Raw genomic sequence first — 18,128 nt, forward strand, 5'->3', positions numbered from 1 at the left:
CTTTGAATCCAAAAAATTATTAGAAAATGCATCTTAAAAAAACATGACAATGTCAAAATTAACATGGCAAGATATAGTTACACGTTTCAAACGCTCAAGGCGTCCTTTATCAAACTTTATAGTCTATAGTTTGATAAAGGACACCTTGAGCATTTGTAATGTGTAACTATATTTTGCCTTGTGAACTTTGCCTTGGCCATGGTTTTTTAAGAAGCATTTTCTAATAAATTTTTGAATTCAAAGAAGCTGGAACACATCTCCTTTTTCTCAATAGTAACAATGCCCCAGTACCTGCTTTTAGTAATACAGCACCTAAAAAGCCTCCCCTGCGCCTCATATAATAATACTGCCCCCTGTCTCTCATTATAGTAATGCAACTCAGCTATAGTAATAAAACCCCATAGTAATGAAGCTCTCCCTTTAATAATGAAGCCCCTCTTTGTCCTCTTATATGAATTAAAATATGCCTCTCCCTGCATTAATAATGTGACTGGCAATGAACAAGATGATCTAATACTCAGCTCATCCCTCCCCACACCCATTGGTGATGTGCAATTCGTCCTCTCCACCATAGTTTTGGCCCAATCAGGTGGCAGAAGACGGTGCAATAAAGTCATGCAGTCAGATGCCCCTGTTAAAGAAAAGTTTTGACCTAGCCAGCCGAAGGCTCTCAGTTCAACCACAGTTGTTAAAAATATTTGCAGATACAGTTGTGGCCAAAAGTATTGGCACCCCTGCAATTCTGTCAGATAATACTCAGTTTCTTCCTGAAAATGATTGCAAACACAAATTCTTTGGTATTATTGTCTTCATTTAATTTGTCTTAAATGAAAAAACACAAAAGAGAATGAAGCAAAAAGCAAAACATTGATCATTTCACACAAAACTCCAAAAATGGGCCAGACAAAAGTATTGGCACCCTCAGCCTAATACTTGGTTGCACAACCTTTAGCAAAAATAACTGCGACCAACCGCTTCCGGTAACCATCAATGAGTTTCTTACAATGCTCTGCTAGAATTTTAGACCATTCTTCTTTGGCAAACTGCTCCAGGTCCCTGATATTTGAAGGGTGCCTTCTCCAAACTGCCATTTTTAGATCTCTCCACAGGTGTTCTATGGGATTCAGGTTTGGACTCATTGCTGGCCACCTTAGAAGTCTCCAGTGCTTTCTCTCAAACCATTTTCTAGTGCTTTTTGAAGTGTGTTTTGGGTCATTGTCCTGCTGGAAGATCCATGACCTCTGAGGGAGACCCAGCTTTCTCACACTGGGCCATACATTATGCTGCAAAATTTGTTGGTAGTCTTCAGACTTCATAATGCCATTCACACGGTCAAGCAGTCCAGTGCCAGAGGCAGCAAAGCAACCCCAAAACATCAGGGAACCTCCACCTTGTTTGACTGTAGGGACCGTGTTCTTTTCTTTGAATGCCTCTTTTTTTCTCCTGTAAACTCTATGTTGATGCCTTTGCCCAAAAAGCACTACTTTTGTCTCATCTGACCAGAGAACATTCTTCCAAAACATTTTAGGCTTTTTCAGGTAAGTTTTGGCAAACTCCATCCCGGCTTTTTTATGTCTCGGGGAAAGAAGTGGGGTCTTCCTGGGTCTCCTACCATACAGTCCCTTTACATTCAGACGCCGATGGATAGTACGGGTTGACACTGTTGTACCCTCGGACTGCAGGGCAGCTTGAACTTGTTTGGATGTTAGTCGAGGTTCTCTTGTCAGTTTCTCTTTTCCGTCCACATCTAGGGAGGTAAGCCACAGTGCCATGGGCTTTAAACTTCTTGATGACACTGCGCACGGTAGACACAGGAACATTCAGGTCTTTGGAGATGGACTTGTAGCCTTGAGATTGCTCATGCTTCCTCACAATTTGGTTTCTCAAGTCCTCAGACAGTTCTTTGGTCTTCTTTCTTTTCTCCATGCTCAATGTGGTACACACAAGGACACAGGACAGAGGTTGAGTCAACTTTAATCCATGTCAACTGGCTGCAAGTGTGATTTAGTTATTGCCAACACCCTGACAATTATTGGCATGGCTGTGATTGGCCAGTGCCACCCATGACCCAGTCTATTTAACCGCCGAACCACAGGCAGTGTTGCCATTGTGCTCTTACTAGTATAGGGACAGCTTGAGTCAAGGACAGGGTAAAATAAATAAATAATACTAAAAAAAGATGCATGGTCTCTTGCATTTTTTTAATAACCAGCCAAGATAAAGGAGACAGCTGTGAGCTGGTCTTATATTCGGAAAAGTCCAATATGCATAGACCTTTGCAGCCTCTTATTATAAGCCCATAGGTGTCTGCTTTGCCTTTGCTGGTTTTTAAAAATGGGAGAGAAAAATTATGTGTGGCAAAGCAGACAGCTTGGGTGCTAATATTAATAGGCCCCTTGCCAGCCTAATAAGACCAGTCCTCAGCAGCTCCAGAAATGGCACATCCATTAGATCCTCCAATTCCAGCACTTATCCTCGTCTCTTCCCGGTTTCCCTGGTGCATTGGCAACTAGAGTAATGGGATTGTGGGGTTGATGTCAGCCTTTAAAAATAAAAATACACACACACAGGAAAGCAAAAATTATTTGAATAAAGACTCCCAGACACATTCCCTGGCTTACCCATTTATTATGTAAAAATAATCCCAGCAGCTCTGACGTTATCCATTGAGAGCCCATCCATGACATCTAGCAATTCTCTCTTGCAACTTATGGAGCATTGAGGATAAACTTACCAGCCTAAAATTTCAAGGATTAGATTTTGTCCCTTTTTGAATACTGGCACCACATTGATATGGGCCAGTCCTGTGGTACAGACCCTGTTATTATAGAATCTGTGAATATTAAAAATAATGGTCTGTCTATCACTGTACTTAATTCCTGCAGTCCTGGGATTTGTTACTTTAGTGATTCTGAGGCAGTACTGTACCTGATGTTAGGTGAAGCTGGTGACATTTAGTGGAGAATTTCTAGTATTTCTGACATGTCGTCTGTCATGGGATTTTCTTGTATATATACTAAAGAGAAAAAGGAGTTTAGCATTTTGCCCTTTCACTCATCCTTTTCCATGATGTCACAACATGTTTTGTGTTATATTTTAATTTTCACCTGTCCTTTCTCTTATTTTATGTTTTACTATCAATCCTGAGATGCCAAAGCAAAACATCACAGGGCAGGCAGTGCCCTGTACCATCACTACATGTTGGGAGGGCAGTATGATTAATCTTTTTTCCTCTGAGTTCTCCAGAATAAGCAAAAAGACCATAATTATAATGTCAGGGAGGCTAAACTGGGATCATCTTCAATATAACAGGAGTTTAAGCTGCAGAAGCTTGTCTAATAGACTGCAATAGTTTGTAATCTTTCTCTGTCAATTGAGTCCCATTGATTTCAGCTGCCTAAAGATACAAATCTGTTGTAATATATATACAAATAATACAGGAAAGAAATATGTATCTCAAAGATAGTCACAAAAACTAACACAAAATAAATACAATAATATTATGTAATTTAAACAAATTTCCTTTAACTAGTTAAAGCATGAAAAGAATAAATGTAATTAATGATATCTTGGATAGACTATTCCACTCCTTAGATGGTAAAAGGACAGATGAGGAAATCTTGCAGTGACTTTTTAAAGCATTTTATAATTCAACAATATGAGAAAAATATTATATAGATTGCATATATGAAAATATACTGCAGTTATGGTGCAGTTGTAAAATACTGACTGTCAGTTTTAGAGGTTTTTTTTTGTTTTTTTCTTAAAGGGAATCTGTCACCTATTTTTTTGTATATAAGATGCGGCCACCGCCATCAGGGGCTTATCTACAGCATTGTGTAATGCTGTAGATAAGCCACCGATGTAACCTGAAAGAGAAGAAAAACGAGTTATATTATACTCATCAGGGGGGCAGTCCTGGTCCGGAGGGTGTTGCGGTCCGGCACCTCCCATCTTCTAGCGATGATGTCCTCTTCTTTGCTTCCCATCGTGGCTCTGGTGCAGGTGCACTGCTCTGCCCTGTTGAGGGCAGAGCAGAGTACTGCATTGCGCAGGCGCCGGACCTCTTCCTGCATCTTATATATGAAAAAATAGGTGACAGATTCCCTTTAAAAGCACACAGGCCCATAGGCCCATAATACCTCACCCCCCCCACACATTCCTACACAAACCAACACCCACTACCATTCATGGGGATCTCTATTTGAAATATGGCTCTGACAGACATGGTAGGGACTAAATTTTCAAAACAACTCAATTTATTCAGTATTAAGTATGAGTGTCATGGGCAGAAATACAGGCACTTACAAGTCTTGGAATGATATTATAATATGATATGATGTGTTCCAGCTTCTTTGAATCCAAAAAATTATTAGAAAATGCATCTTAAAAAAACATGACAATGTCAAAATTAACATGGCAAGATATAGTTACACGTTTCAAACGCTCAAGGCGTCCTTTATCAAACTTTATAGTCTATAGTGTGATAAAGGACACCTTGAGCATTTGTAATGTGTAACTATATTTTGCCTTGTGAACTTTGCCTTGGCCATGGTTTTTTAAGAAGCATTTTCTAATAAATTTTTGAATTCAAAGAAGCTGGAACACATCTCCTTTTTCTCAATAGTAACAATGCCCCAGTACCTGCTTTTAGTAATACAGCACCTAAAAAGCCTCCCCTGCGCCTCATATAATAATACTGCCCCCTGTCTCTCATTATAGTAATGCAACTCAGCTATAGTAATAAAACCCCATAGTAATGAAGCTCTCCCTTTAATAATGAAGCCCCTCTTTGTCCTCTTATATGAATTAAAATATGCCTCTCCCTGCATTAATAATGTGACTGGCAATGAACAAGATGATCTAATACTCAGCTCATCCCTCCCCACACCCATTGGTGATGTGCAATTCGTCCTCCTCCACCATAGGTTTGGCCCAATCAGGTGGCAGAAGACGGTGCAATAAAGTCATGCAGTCAGATGCGCCTGTTAAAGAAAAGTTTTGACCTAGCCAGCCGAAGGCTCTCAGTTCAACCACAGTTGTTAAAAATATTTGCAGATACAGTTGTGGCCAAAAGTATTGGCACCCCTGCAATTCTGTCAGATAATACTCAGTTTCTTCCTGAAAATGATTGCAAACACAAATTCTTTGGTATTATTGCCTTCATTTAATTTGTCTTAAATGAAAAAACACAAAAGAGAATGAAGCAAAAAGCAAAACATTGATCATTTCACACAAAACTCCAAAAATGGGCCAGACAAAAGTATTGGCACCCTCAGCCTAATACTTGGTTGCACAACCTTTAGCAAAAATAACTGCGACCAACCGCTTCCGGTAACCATCAATAAGTTTCTTACAATGCTCTGCTAGAATTTTAGACCATTCTTCTTTGGCAAACTGCTCCAGGTCCCTGATATTTGAAGGGTGCCTTCTCCAAACTGCCATTTTTAGATCTCTCCACAGGTGTTCTATGGGATTCAGGTTTGGACTCATTGCTGGCCACCTTAGAAGTCTCCAGTGCTTTCTCTCAAACCATTTTCTAGTGCTTTTTGAAGTGTGTTTTGGGTCATTGTCCTGCTGGAAGATCCATGACCTCTGAGGGAGACCCAGCTTTCTCACACTGGGCCATACATTATGCTGCAAAATTTGTTGGTAGTCTTCAGACTTCATAATGCCATTCACACGGTCAAGCAGTCCAGTGCCAGAGGCAGCAAAGCAACCCCAAAACATCAGGGAACCTCCACCTTGTTTGACTGTAGGGACCGTGTTCTTTTCTTTGAATGCCTCTTTTTTTCTCCTGTAAACTCTATGTTGATGCCTTTGCCCAAAAAGCACTACTTTTGTCTCATCTGACCAGAGAACATTCTTCCAAAACATTTTAGGCTTTTTCAGGTAAGTTTTGGCAAACTCCATCCCGGCTTTTTTATGTCTCAGGGAAAGAAGTGGGGTCTTCCTGGGTCTCCTACCATACAGTCCCTTTACATTCAGACGCTGATGGATAGTACGGGTTGACACTGTTGTGCAGGGCAGCTTGAACTTGTTTGGATGTTAGTCGAGGTTCTCTTGTCAGTTTCTCTTTTCCGTCCACATCTAGGGAGGTAAGCCACAGTGCCATGGGCTTTAAACTTCTTGATGACACTGCGCACGGTAGACACAGGAACATTCAGGTCTTTGGAGATGGACTTGTAGCCTTGAGATTGCTCATGCTTCCTCACAATTTGGTTTCTCAAGTCCTCAGACAGTTCTTTGGTCTTCTTTCTTTTCTCCATGCTCAATGTGGTACACACAAGGACACAGGACAGAGGTTGAGTCAACTTTAATCCATGTCAACTGGCTGCAAGTGTGATTTAGTTATTGCCAACACCTGTTAGGTGCCACAGGTAAGTTACATATACTGTTAATTACACAAATTAGAGAAGCATCACATGATTTTTCGAACAGTGCCAATACTTTTGCCCACCCTCTTTTTTATATTTGGTGTGGAATTATATCCAATTTGGCTTTAGGACAATTCTTTTTTCATTTAAGACAAATTAAATGAAGATAACAATACCAAAGAATGTGTGTTTGTAATCATTTTCAGGAAGAAACTGAGTATTATCTGTCAGAATTGCAGGGGTGTCAATACTTTTGGCCACAACTGTAGTGTTATGAGTGTTGTAGGCCAATGGGGTCCAATGCTAGACAAACACATATAGCATTTTCCAGAATTTCCAGATGTCCAGTCTGCTCATATATGTCAGGATGCCTACTTTTTTTTTTTATAAATATCAAGACAGGAAATGGTAATTTTTTTTAAACTTCAAAATAAAAAATTGGCATATATGCAATGCAAGGGTGTGCATTCACACTGTGGCCATTAACAGACAGAACCAAAGATAAAAAAAACAAATTGAGCAAATATCCTGTAGTAGTTAAATAAATAAATTGTAACAGTACATGTAAATAACAGAGTATTTAGTTAAAAAAAAAAACTAAATTATCCCACCGCAACAAGGAGTTCCCAATCAGGACGGTATCTAACTCTTGTAGGTCACCTCACTATTTGTCAGCAAACATAAAAATAGATGAGGACAGAGCAAAATCAGGTTCTGACTGTTTAGACAGCTGCCCATGGAAAGCAATGTAAACAAAATGAACAGCCTAAAAGGGGGGCACCATGCCCCTGTTAGTGCAAAGTATAAAAAAAGCTAAATCAAAATGAAAAAAATTGAGCCAGAGCATATGTTGTCATAAATGCAATGTATAGATGTGTTGTCACGACTCTATTGCCAGGACCAGGGGCTCCTTCCCTGTCCATATTGCTAGGGGTGTCCTAGCTTGCCCTGTTCCCCAGATTACTTCTGATGGTGAAGACGCCGCGGTCATGTACCTTGCCTTATCTCCTGCATCTGCGCTCAGTCTGTACCCTTCCACTACCCAGGGAAGAGGGGAGTAGTAATGTAACATAATAAACCAACCAGACTAACAAGGTAATACAAACAGAGATAAAGGAAAATATCAATCATAAAACTATACTCGCACAAACAACAGAGGTAAATGTAGGATAGGCGAGAGAGTGTAACTAACAGGGATGGGGGGTGACCCGCTTCTTGCCGCCGACAGACACGAGACTGAGACAGACATTATATTCAACAGGTCCATTTTTATTGGTCGCCTTTCTGATGACCACCGCAATTCACCACAGGGATTTCACACTTCTCTTGTACACAGACCTGGGTACCTTCACTTCTTTATTATTATCATCGTGGCGTCCTTTGTGGCTTTTCTCACTGTGGCTGCCCTAGGCCCTTCCACCTCAGCGCTTTACCAATCTAAGTACGCCATCCATTTGGTACCCCCAGACCGTCTTCGTCTGCAGCTACTGTCCTCTGGGCCACCCCCCGTGACCGCCTCAACTTTCAGTCCTCTCTGGAGACTATCTACCATCTCTATCTCTGCAGCAGAACCTTCTTTCTAGTGTGCTCCCCTCGCTGACTGGACCTTCCAGAACCTTCCCTCAGCCTTTTCTACTCCCAGTCCTGGTAGCTCCGCCCACTATCACCTGACAGTTTCTTTGACCAATGGCAGTTATACAGTCCCACTCTTACACTCTCCACTGCCCTCTAATGGTCAAACTATAGTGCGGCACCCTTTCTCTTTATCGCAGCGCTTTCATACCTACACTGCGCTACCCCGCTGCCTCTCACTACAGGCAGATCTGTCCGTCAGTTCAACTTCCCTACATAAACACCAAGGAGTGAAGATGGGGTAAAACCAAAGTAGGAGGAGGGGGACTAGCACACACCCAAAATCTAGCAAGAATCTCAGATAAATCCACCAAACGCCTTCTCAAACAACAACCACCATCTCCTAACCATGCAGCATGAAGCTAACTCTGGCAATGAGTGCTTGCCAGGACCCAGATTATATAGGAGATGGGTGTGGCTAACAGTGAACAGCTGAGAGCCTTAATGCAGGAAAGCTTCCAAGAGCTCTCAACAGAGCAGCTTAACCCTTGCACCTCTTAAAGTGGTGAATTACTTCTAATCAGTGCAGGAGTAGGAAAAATGAGACACTGCAGTCTTCTGGCTCCTCTCTTTCACGGTAAACCCATGACATGTGCATTCACTCAGTGGCCATTTAACAGACGTTAATGCTGTCTCCCATAGTAATAACATTCAGAAAGCCTGTTTACAGAAACACAGCCCCTATCAAGTAATAATGCTTCCCCTGTGCCTAAGTATCGTCATACAATAATTCTTTCCCCTATGTATCATTATAGTAATGCCGCTCAACCATATTAACAATGTCTCATAGTAATGAAGCATTTAGTAATGAGACCCCTCTCTGACTTCTTATATGAATGTAGATGCCATATTGCCCCCATTGTGCCTGGTAATGAACAATATAATCTAATACTCACCTCATTCCACCCCCACATTGATCGGTGATATGCAACTCGTCATCTTCTACAGTAGTTTTGGCCCAATCAGGTGGAGTAAAACGGCACAATTGTTGGATGCAACTTGCTAAAGAAAGATGTCGGCACAGCCAGTCGAAGGTTCTCAGTTCAACCACAGTTGTTAACAATATCTGCAGATACCATTGAGAGTGTTACAAAGTGATGTGGTCCAATGCTGGCATTTTCCAGAATTTCCAGATTTCCAGTCTGACTATACATGTCAGGATGCCTACTTTTTTTTATATAAAATGAAAGCAGAAAATGTTACACTTTTTTATATCTCAACTTTTGCTTTGGTTATAGAAATTTATATCATGTTGCCATGGATTCCCAAATATCGTTTGGAAGGAAACACATAGTTTGGCATTGAGCTAGCAGCATCCATTGAAATAAATTATATGAAAATAGCAACTGACAGCATTAAGGACCTGGCAACCTGAATCTTGCCAGCAGATTTTGAGGACAAAGGCAGAATATTTGATTTACCTGTAGCTGACCTGCACTATTCTTGAATCATTTCTGCTTATATAAGCAATGATTCAGGTAATGGGGGTTATGTTAGAGAATTACTGAATATACAAAGGTAAGCCTACCCTGTAAAAGCTCTGAGTTAAATACATTTAGTACAGTATTTTTTTTTATTTAGAAGCTGGTTATACAGTGTAATATGGTAAGAAATACAATCCATTCCCCATCATTGACAAATATCTGCCATATCTGGGAGATCATTCACAAAATACTTCTTTACAACATGTTATTGCCTTTCTTATTTAAACCCTGTACACACAATTTAAAGATTCTGATTATTTTGTTTAGTGCTTTCATATTGCTTTTTCTTGCAGATGACACAGTAATGCCTTTTAATTTCCTGTCCGTACTCATTTTATCTTGAATTAAATTTCCCGTTGGCTCTCTACTACGGCAGCATGAATGGTTAGTAGCTATGTGAGACTGAGGCAGTCACTGGCATTTCCTTTACAAATTGATCATTTATAACTCTGTATGACAGAAGCAAGAAACAATAAGATAAAAAAATGTAGGTGCAGTTTTATACAAAGAAAATATATGAGAAATAAATAGTACATTGTAATTAAAATGCAATATTATTATTGCAGGAGTGTAATATACAAACGTTGCAAATAGGTACAATATAAGCAAATCAATTTGATGTAAATCAAATTTGTGCTGCATTTTTAGGAATTCCCTGAACCTAAACAATTTGTGATTCCCTTCATGCAAATAGCCTAAAACGGTACTGTAATTTTACACACTGCAGTAAATTGCATCAGCCAGAGAAGTCTTACATGACTTCAGGCATGACCAGATGGGCTTCCCTGTATTGCCTTATAGACATCACCATATTGCATGGCACAGCCAATTAGGAGAAACAATTAGAGCCAACATAAAAGCAAAAGCAAGAAATGCAGCAGCCATTTTGTAGTTAATCAGATTAGTAACCGGACATCACAATGCACAATTTAGTCATAGAAAAAGAGTGATACAGCCTTAAAATACTGAAGAAACTGGAAAAATAGTGTATATAGTAGCGCAGAAGAAGATATGTGAAGTAGTGTGTGAAGGAAAAAAATAGAGAGAGATTAAACTTAAAGGAACAGATAGATAGGAGAGCTGTCAGTAATTGACCAGTGTTGATCTGTTGCATTTCATTTACACATTTTTTTAGCATTTATGCAGAAGCAAGTCACTAATATTACTGAAAGAAAAAACATTCAACTTTCTCTCACACAAAGTGTGTATATTGCAAACTTATGATTTTTTTGCACATTTGTTATATTAGAAAAAATTAACGTAAATGCACAGTACTGCGACCTGTTGCCACTGTTGTGCTTTTGGCATTAGCCAATCATTTCTTTGTTGCTCATTTTGGCAAAAAGGGAGGAATTTTTTTAATAAAAAGATACAAAAAGATATATAATAATACAAACATTTAACTGTATCGCTGTCTGCCTTACAAATTTTTTGGAACCCATTTAGTCAAATTTTACATATATACACGTGCTATTGTGGCAAATTTCTGCTGCTGTATTTTGGGAATGCATATTCCTTGCATATCTTGGTTGGCTCCTTTTGGAAAGCAGGAAATGGCATTAAAAAATAAAAAAAGGAAAAAAAAATCCATACACAACTGTGTGATTGTATGCTTTACAAAGCATATATCACAAACTACTGTTTTCCTTTGAATCACAAGCCTATTTTATAACTCAAATTTTACTTACCGTATGTATAGTGATGAGCGAATTTGTTTGGAAAACGATCGCCAAACATCATATTCAGCATGAGTATGGCACATTCGGATTCATGATCGGAAACACAAGAAAAATGTTATAAAATCAGAAAAATCAGTAACATTTGGTAAAAAGTGCTAGAAAATATTGTGTTGCCACAAAAGTATTTTCAGCACTTTAGCAGCGATAATGGCGGTGTATCATGAGCTTTTGGCATGTGATTGATGAGGGGAGGGGGTTTGCAGAGCTCAGAGGCGCGGCATTCTTTTAAGCAGTAATTTTTTTCCCTAACTTTATGTGTGCACATTGTGGCTAGCCAATCAGGGCGCAGGAAATACCCACAATGTCCTGACACAACGGCTTGTGTCATTAGCTGCTGAAATAACATGTCCCTCTCCATATAAAGACATCTTATTTTAGTGCAATTTTGACACTGCAACAGCGCAGAAAGGCTGCTCCTGACGCTGGCACTGTTAGCAGCAAGATTTTAGCTAGATAGTTAGACGGTGGTATATCTGTCAGATAGTGTAGCTAACTAGTGTCCAGTGTGGCTGCTAAATTTACCTTCCAGCATTTTTTTGCCATTACTGAGGTTCACAAACAAACCCAGCAGGGCACATGTCCAACAAGTGTGTTGTGCACTGAACAATTGTGCTCCATGCACGAGTATAGCATTCTAGATATTATTGTTTCACAGGTAAATGTGAAAAGCCTGCTGTATCCCAGATTTTAGCTAGTTAGCTAGGCGGTTGTATATCAAACAGATAGTGTAACTAGCTAGTGTCCAGTGAGTCTGTTAAATTTACCGTCCAGCACTTTTTTGGGCTATTACTGAGGTCCACAGACAAAGCCAGCAGGGCACATGTCCTACAAGTGTGTTGTGCACTGCTTCTATTGTGCTCCATGCATGAGTATAGCATTATAAATAGTATTTTTTTAACTAGCTTAATGTGAAACAGCCTGCTGAATCCCACGTTGCATTTACTGCTGTGGTGACATGAATCTGTCTGCAGACCTAAGGTACATTAAAAACATTATAATTTTGCAGTTGCAAAAAGTTAGACAGCCCACTGTATCACACTTTGTCATTTTGTTGGGTTGAAGTTAAGCTGTAGAGGTCTCCCAAAAATTCTTGTGTTCCTAATGTCATACAGTAGGGGGACCTGACTTTAAAATAGTTTGTAGCATCTAGTGTGTTATAGATGCATGATCCAGAGGCCACAAAAAATTGTTCTGTTTATAGTGTCATACAGTAGGAGACCTGACTTTCAAATAGTTTGCAGCATCTGGTGTGCTATGGAGACGTGATCCAGAGGTCACCAAAAAACTCTTGTGTTCCTAACGTCATACAATAGGGGACATCTGACTTTCAGATCATTTGTAGCATATCATTTTTGTCATACAGGCCTCATCCACACTCAAACAATTCTTTCTTCTATGACTAACATGATGCAGCACTCCATATTTCACCATGAAATTTACTGTCGCTGAAATTCAACTTTTTGTAGAGGTGGTGCAGAGTTTAAAATCTAATTTTTTGTTGGAAGAATATTTAGAATTGAGAGTCCTCAGTGGTTGATACCTTTTAATGGCCAGCTGAAAAGATGGTAACAAATTGCAAGCTTTCGAGACTACTCAGGTCTCTTCATCAGTCTAGACTAATACAACATCTGAAGAATCACATATTTATGCACAAGACAGCACAGAAATAATGGAATAGATAAGACAAGTGATGTGAAGCAGAATTGTCATTATGGGAGAGGGTTAAACATAAATATTGGAGCAGTTCATAGATAAGGAGCCTGAAAGTTTTATTGTCCTCTGATGGGGTCTAGTTCTGTGTTGTGATGACCCCAGAAGGTCTGAAGAGCAAATTCCTTAATTGATGTAAAAAGACATAAATCCATGCGACACATTCATTCCTGCACTGAATGTGTCGAAAGTTTTCATAAATTTGTACTCCGAGATTCTTCTCTCTCTCTGAGACTTGAAGTTACCTTTTAATACAAGTAATTTAATGTCCATCATGTTATGACCAGGGATACAAAAATGTTTTGCCACAGGTAGATCCATTCTTTTTTCTCTTATTGTGTGGCAGTGAGAATTCATCCTTGTTCTCAGTTTTTGCCCTGTCTCCCCCACATACAGGCCCCCAGTTGGACATTTAGTACAAATAATTAAGTACACCACATTAGATGTGATGCAGCTGAAAGTACCTGGGATCTTGTAGTCCTGATGAGAGTTGGGGATCTTTATCTTGTCCGTGGTCATTATAAATGGACAGGTTTTACATTTTTTCTGGTTGCAAGGAAAGGTTCCTGCAGCTGTTGGAGAGGACAGGGAGCTTCTGACAATTATGTTTCTTAAATTTGGGGGCTGCCTAAAACACAGCAGTGGGGGTCTGGAAATATGGATTGTAATCTGGCATCTTTTTGCAGTAAAGGTTGTAATTTCCGTGCAGCTCCCCTTAGCACCTCCAGATTTGGATTGTAGGTAACCACTAGAGGCACCCGGTTATTTTCATCTTTAGCTTTGTAATGTAGCAGGTGATTCCTTGACAATCTGGTGGCTCTTGTAATTTGGTTTTCAATTGTTCTTGGATGGTAGCCCTGATTCAAAAAGGTCTTTCTGAGGCAACCAAGGTGTTTGTCTCTATCCATGGGATTGGTACATATACGATTGTATCTGATGGCTTGGCTGTAGACAATAGAATTTTTTATGTGATTTGGGTGGAAACTGTCCCATTTAAGGTATGTTGGACGGTTGATTGGCTTCTGATACAGGGATGTCTCTATTTCATTGTTCTTTAGCTTAATGATGGTGTCTAAAAAGTTAATTTCAGTGCTGGAATAGTTGAGTGTTAAGTAGATGGTAGAATGAAATTGATTAAACTGTTAGTGGAATGTCTTTAGCTGTTGCTCAGACTCCGTCCAGATAATTAAAATATAATCAATGAAGCGGTAGTAGGCCAGAGGCCTGATGGGACATGAGGACAAAAAATTCGCTTTCAAGCTTGGCCATGAAAAGATTTGCTTACTGTGGATCCATTTTACTTCCTATAGTTATGCCAGTCTCCTGTAAATTGATCTTATTGTCAAATTCAAAGTAATTGTGGGTGAGGATAAATTTGTGAGTTTCACCACAGAATCAGCATCATTCCCTGTGTTTTCCATGAAGAATTTGCAGGCATTTAATCCATCCTGGTGTGGGATATTAGAGTACAAAGATTCCACATCCATGGTGGCCAGAATGGTTCCTTCTGGTAGAGGACCTATTGCTGCTAGTTTATTCAATAGGTCAGGTGTGTCCTGAATGTAGCTGGGTGTATCCTTTACCAGGGGTTTAAGAATACCCTCTACCCATCCAGATACCTGCTCAGTAAGGGTGCCCACACATGAAATAATCGACCTCCCTGGATTTCCAGATTTTTGGATTTTGGGAAGCATGAAGAATGTCCCTATTCTTGGACTCTCTGGTATCAGGTCATTGCCTCTTATGGATCCGTCAGGCAGACCAGATACCAACTTGTTTAGTTCCTTGTAATAGTCCTGTGTAGGATCCGACTCCAATTTTCTGTAGTAGCATGTGTCCATAAGTTGTCTGTTTGCTTCCTTCATATAGTCTGATGTGTTCATGATGACTATTGCACCTCCCTTGTCAGCAGGTTTAATGATGATTTCTTTGTTGGTTTTCAGAGACTGTATGGCCTTTCTCTCCTGGGCACTGATGTTGGATGCTTGTCTCATGTTGGTGTCTATGATGGTAGATTTTATCAAATGTCTGAACGAGTCTATGTATTTATCCAAATGAGGGTTGCGTCCCGGTGGAGGTGTCCAGTCTGACCTCTTCTTGGTTGTTAGGATCCCTTTTCCTACAGTCTGAGTGTTTTCTGAATCTTCTGTATCATTGAAATATTACCTCAGGTGCAGTCTCTTGAAATAATGTTCCATATCACTGCAGAGTTCAGTTTTATCTAGGGCCTTAGTGGGTCAAAATGAGAGTCCTCTAGAAAGCACGGCCAGTTCCACTTTGTTGGGTTTATAATCTGAGAGATTGATGACACAGTTAGATGCTTTTGGGTCTGAAATGGAGTGGTTGTCCAAGTTGTCAGGTTTTGGCTTTGTTTTGTATGTTTGTATAGAGTCCTGAATTGAGGCGCAATCTGTGTAGTTTCTTTTCCTTGTTATGAATCAGAAATGTCCGTAGTTTGTTGTAGTATTGTTGTAATTTTTGCTCTGTGCTTTCTGTAAGTGTTTTCCTCAGAGTTTCAAATTGCACTTGGACTTTACTCTTTATGCTGTAGCAGACATGCAACAGGTGGTTCCTTAGTCTCTCGGAAGTCCTATGACAAAGGTTTTGTGTATAATTGGTATTGTAGGTATGAAGAATTGGGTTTGTAGTCCAGAGTCCTTTGGGAATTAGATTCTCCTTTTTGCATTTAGATAAGAAAAAAATGTGGCTTCAGATGTTGTATTAGTCTAGCCTGATGAAGAGACCTGAGTAGTCTCGAAAGCTTGCAATTTGTTACCATTTTTTCAGTTAGCCATTAAAAGGTATCAACCACTGAGGACTCTCAATTCTAAATATTCTTCTACCTACTGGCTAACACGGTACAAAGATATATATCTTTCCTGTAATTTTTTGTTGCTAATCTGTGCTCCTACCACACTCTCTGAGCAGCAAGACTGGGAAAAAGCGAGGCCATGGTGGAAGGGGAATTAGGATTGGTGTTCAAGGTGTACGTGGTCAAGGTGGTACTGTTTGTGAATGCACTAGTGAGCCGTCATGTCCTATGAGTTGCTTGGCATCACTGATGGCATCTTCCTCGGAGCAGGAGGGGGCCTGCGTGACTGCAGGCCTGCTTATGTTACCATATGGGTAGTCTTGTGTGCTGCGCGCTCTCCTCTCCCAATGACACCCTCGGTCATGCTGATTTCCAGAGGTGTTGGCGGCATATGCGCCAATCAAGTACAACAACTTGCTTGCGGTTTAAGATATTTTTCATTTGCTCATCATTGCTATTTAATGTCTTTCCTAATTTTGTGATGATACTTCCATAGAAGAAGGCACAGCAGCCAAAAAATGTGTTGGGGTCATGGCACCAAAGCTTCCAGGTAAATTAAGCTCTGCACAGTCTCCATTATTTTCAATGGAAACTTTGCTAATATTCATGTGTTGGTTCCCTCTGGTAATTTAAGTAATGACTTGCCAACTTTAGAATGGGCATAGTTTCTGACACATACAGTATGTGTACTTTTGTTACATCTTTATTTGTTTGTGCACCTTTATTGTATTTGCCACATCACAATATCCTGGTAGCTGTGGTGCCCTCTTTTTCTGACCAAACACTGTCTTCGCCATGCAATCCTTTGTTAAATGTACTCCCTAAATATTGATTTTATACATTGTCAATAAACTTTGTTTATATCTACAGTTGTGGCCAAAAGTATTGACACTCCTGCAATTCTGTCAGATAATACTCAGTTTCTTCCTGAAAATGATTGCAAACACAAATTCTTTAGTATTATTATATTCATTTAATTTGTCTTAAATGAAAAAACACAAAAGAGAATGAAGCAAAAAGCAAAACATTGATCATTTCACACAAAACTCCAAAAATGGGCCAGACAAAAGTATTGGCACCCTCAGCCTAATACTTGGTTGCACAACCTTTAGCCAAAATAACTGCGACCAACCGCTTCCGGTAACCATCAATGAGTTTCTTACAATGCTCTGCTGGAATTTTAGACCATTCTTCTTTGGCAAACTGCTCCAGGTCCCTGATATTTGAAGGGTGCCTTCTCCAAACTGCCATTTTTAGATCTCTCCACAGGTGTTCTATGGGATTCAGGTCTGGACTCATTGCTGGCCACCTTAGAAGTCTCCAGTGCTTTCTCTCAAACCATTTTCTAGTGCTTTTTGAAGTGTGTTTTGGGTCATTGCCCTGCTGGAAGACCCATGACCTCTGAGGGAGACCCATCTTTCTCACACTGGGCCCTACATTATGCTGCAAAATTTGTTGGTAGCCTTCTGACTTCATAATGCCATGCACACGGTTAAGCAGTCCAGTGCCAGAGGCAGCAAAGCAACCCCAAAACATCAGGGAACCTCCGCCATGTTTGACTGTAGGGACCGTGTTCTTTTCTTTGAATGCCTCTTTTTTCTCCTGTAAACTCTATGTTGATGCCTTTGCCCAAAAAGCTCTACTTTTGTCTCATCTGACCAGAGAACATTCTTCCAAAACGTTTTAGGCTTTTTCAGGTAAGTTTTGGCAAACTCCAGCCTAGCTTTTTTATGTCTCGGGGAAAGAAGTGGGGTCTTCCTGGGTCTCCTACCATACAGTCCCTTTTCTTTCAGATGCCGACGGATAGTACGGGTTGACACTGTTGTACCCTCGGACTGCAGGGCAGCTTGAACTTGTTTGGATGTTAGTCGAGGTTCTTTATCCAACATCCGCACAATATTGCGTTGAAATCTCTTGTCAATTTTTCTTTTCCGTCCACATCTAGGGAGGTTAGCCACAGTGCCATGGGCTTTAAACTTCTTGATGACACTGCGCACGGTAGACACAGGAACATTCAGGTCTTTGAAGATGGACTTGTAGCCTTGAGATTGCTCATGCTTCCTCACAATTTGGTTTCTCAAGTCCTCAGACAGTTCTTTGGTCTTCTTTCTTTTCTCCATGCTCAATGTGATACACACAAGGACTCAGGACAGAAGTTGAGTCAACTTTAATTCATGTCAACTGGCTGCAAGTGTGATTTAGTTATTGCCAACACCTGTTAGGTGCCAAAGGTAAGTTACAGGTGCTGTTAATTACACAAATTAGAGAAGCATCACATGATTTTTCGAACAGTGCCTATACTTTTGTCCACCCTCTTTTTTATGTTTGGTGTGGAATTATATCCAATTTGGCTTTATGACAATTCTTTTTGTGT

This window comes from Dendrobates tinctorius, unplaced genomic scaffold (genome assembly GCF_039654945.1).
Source record: "Dendrobates tinctorius isolate UK_male_01 unplaced genomic scaffold, ASM3965494v1 ptg000024l, whole genome shotgun sequence".
In the NCBI taxonomy this organism is placed as follows: Eukaryota; Metazoa; Chordata; class Amphibia; order Anura; family Dendrobatidae; genus Dendrobates; species Dendrobates tinctorius.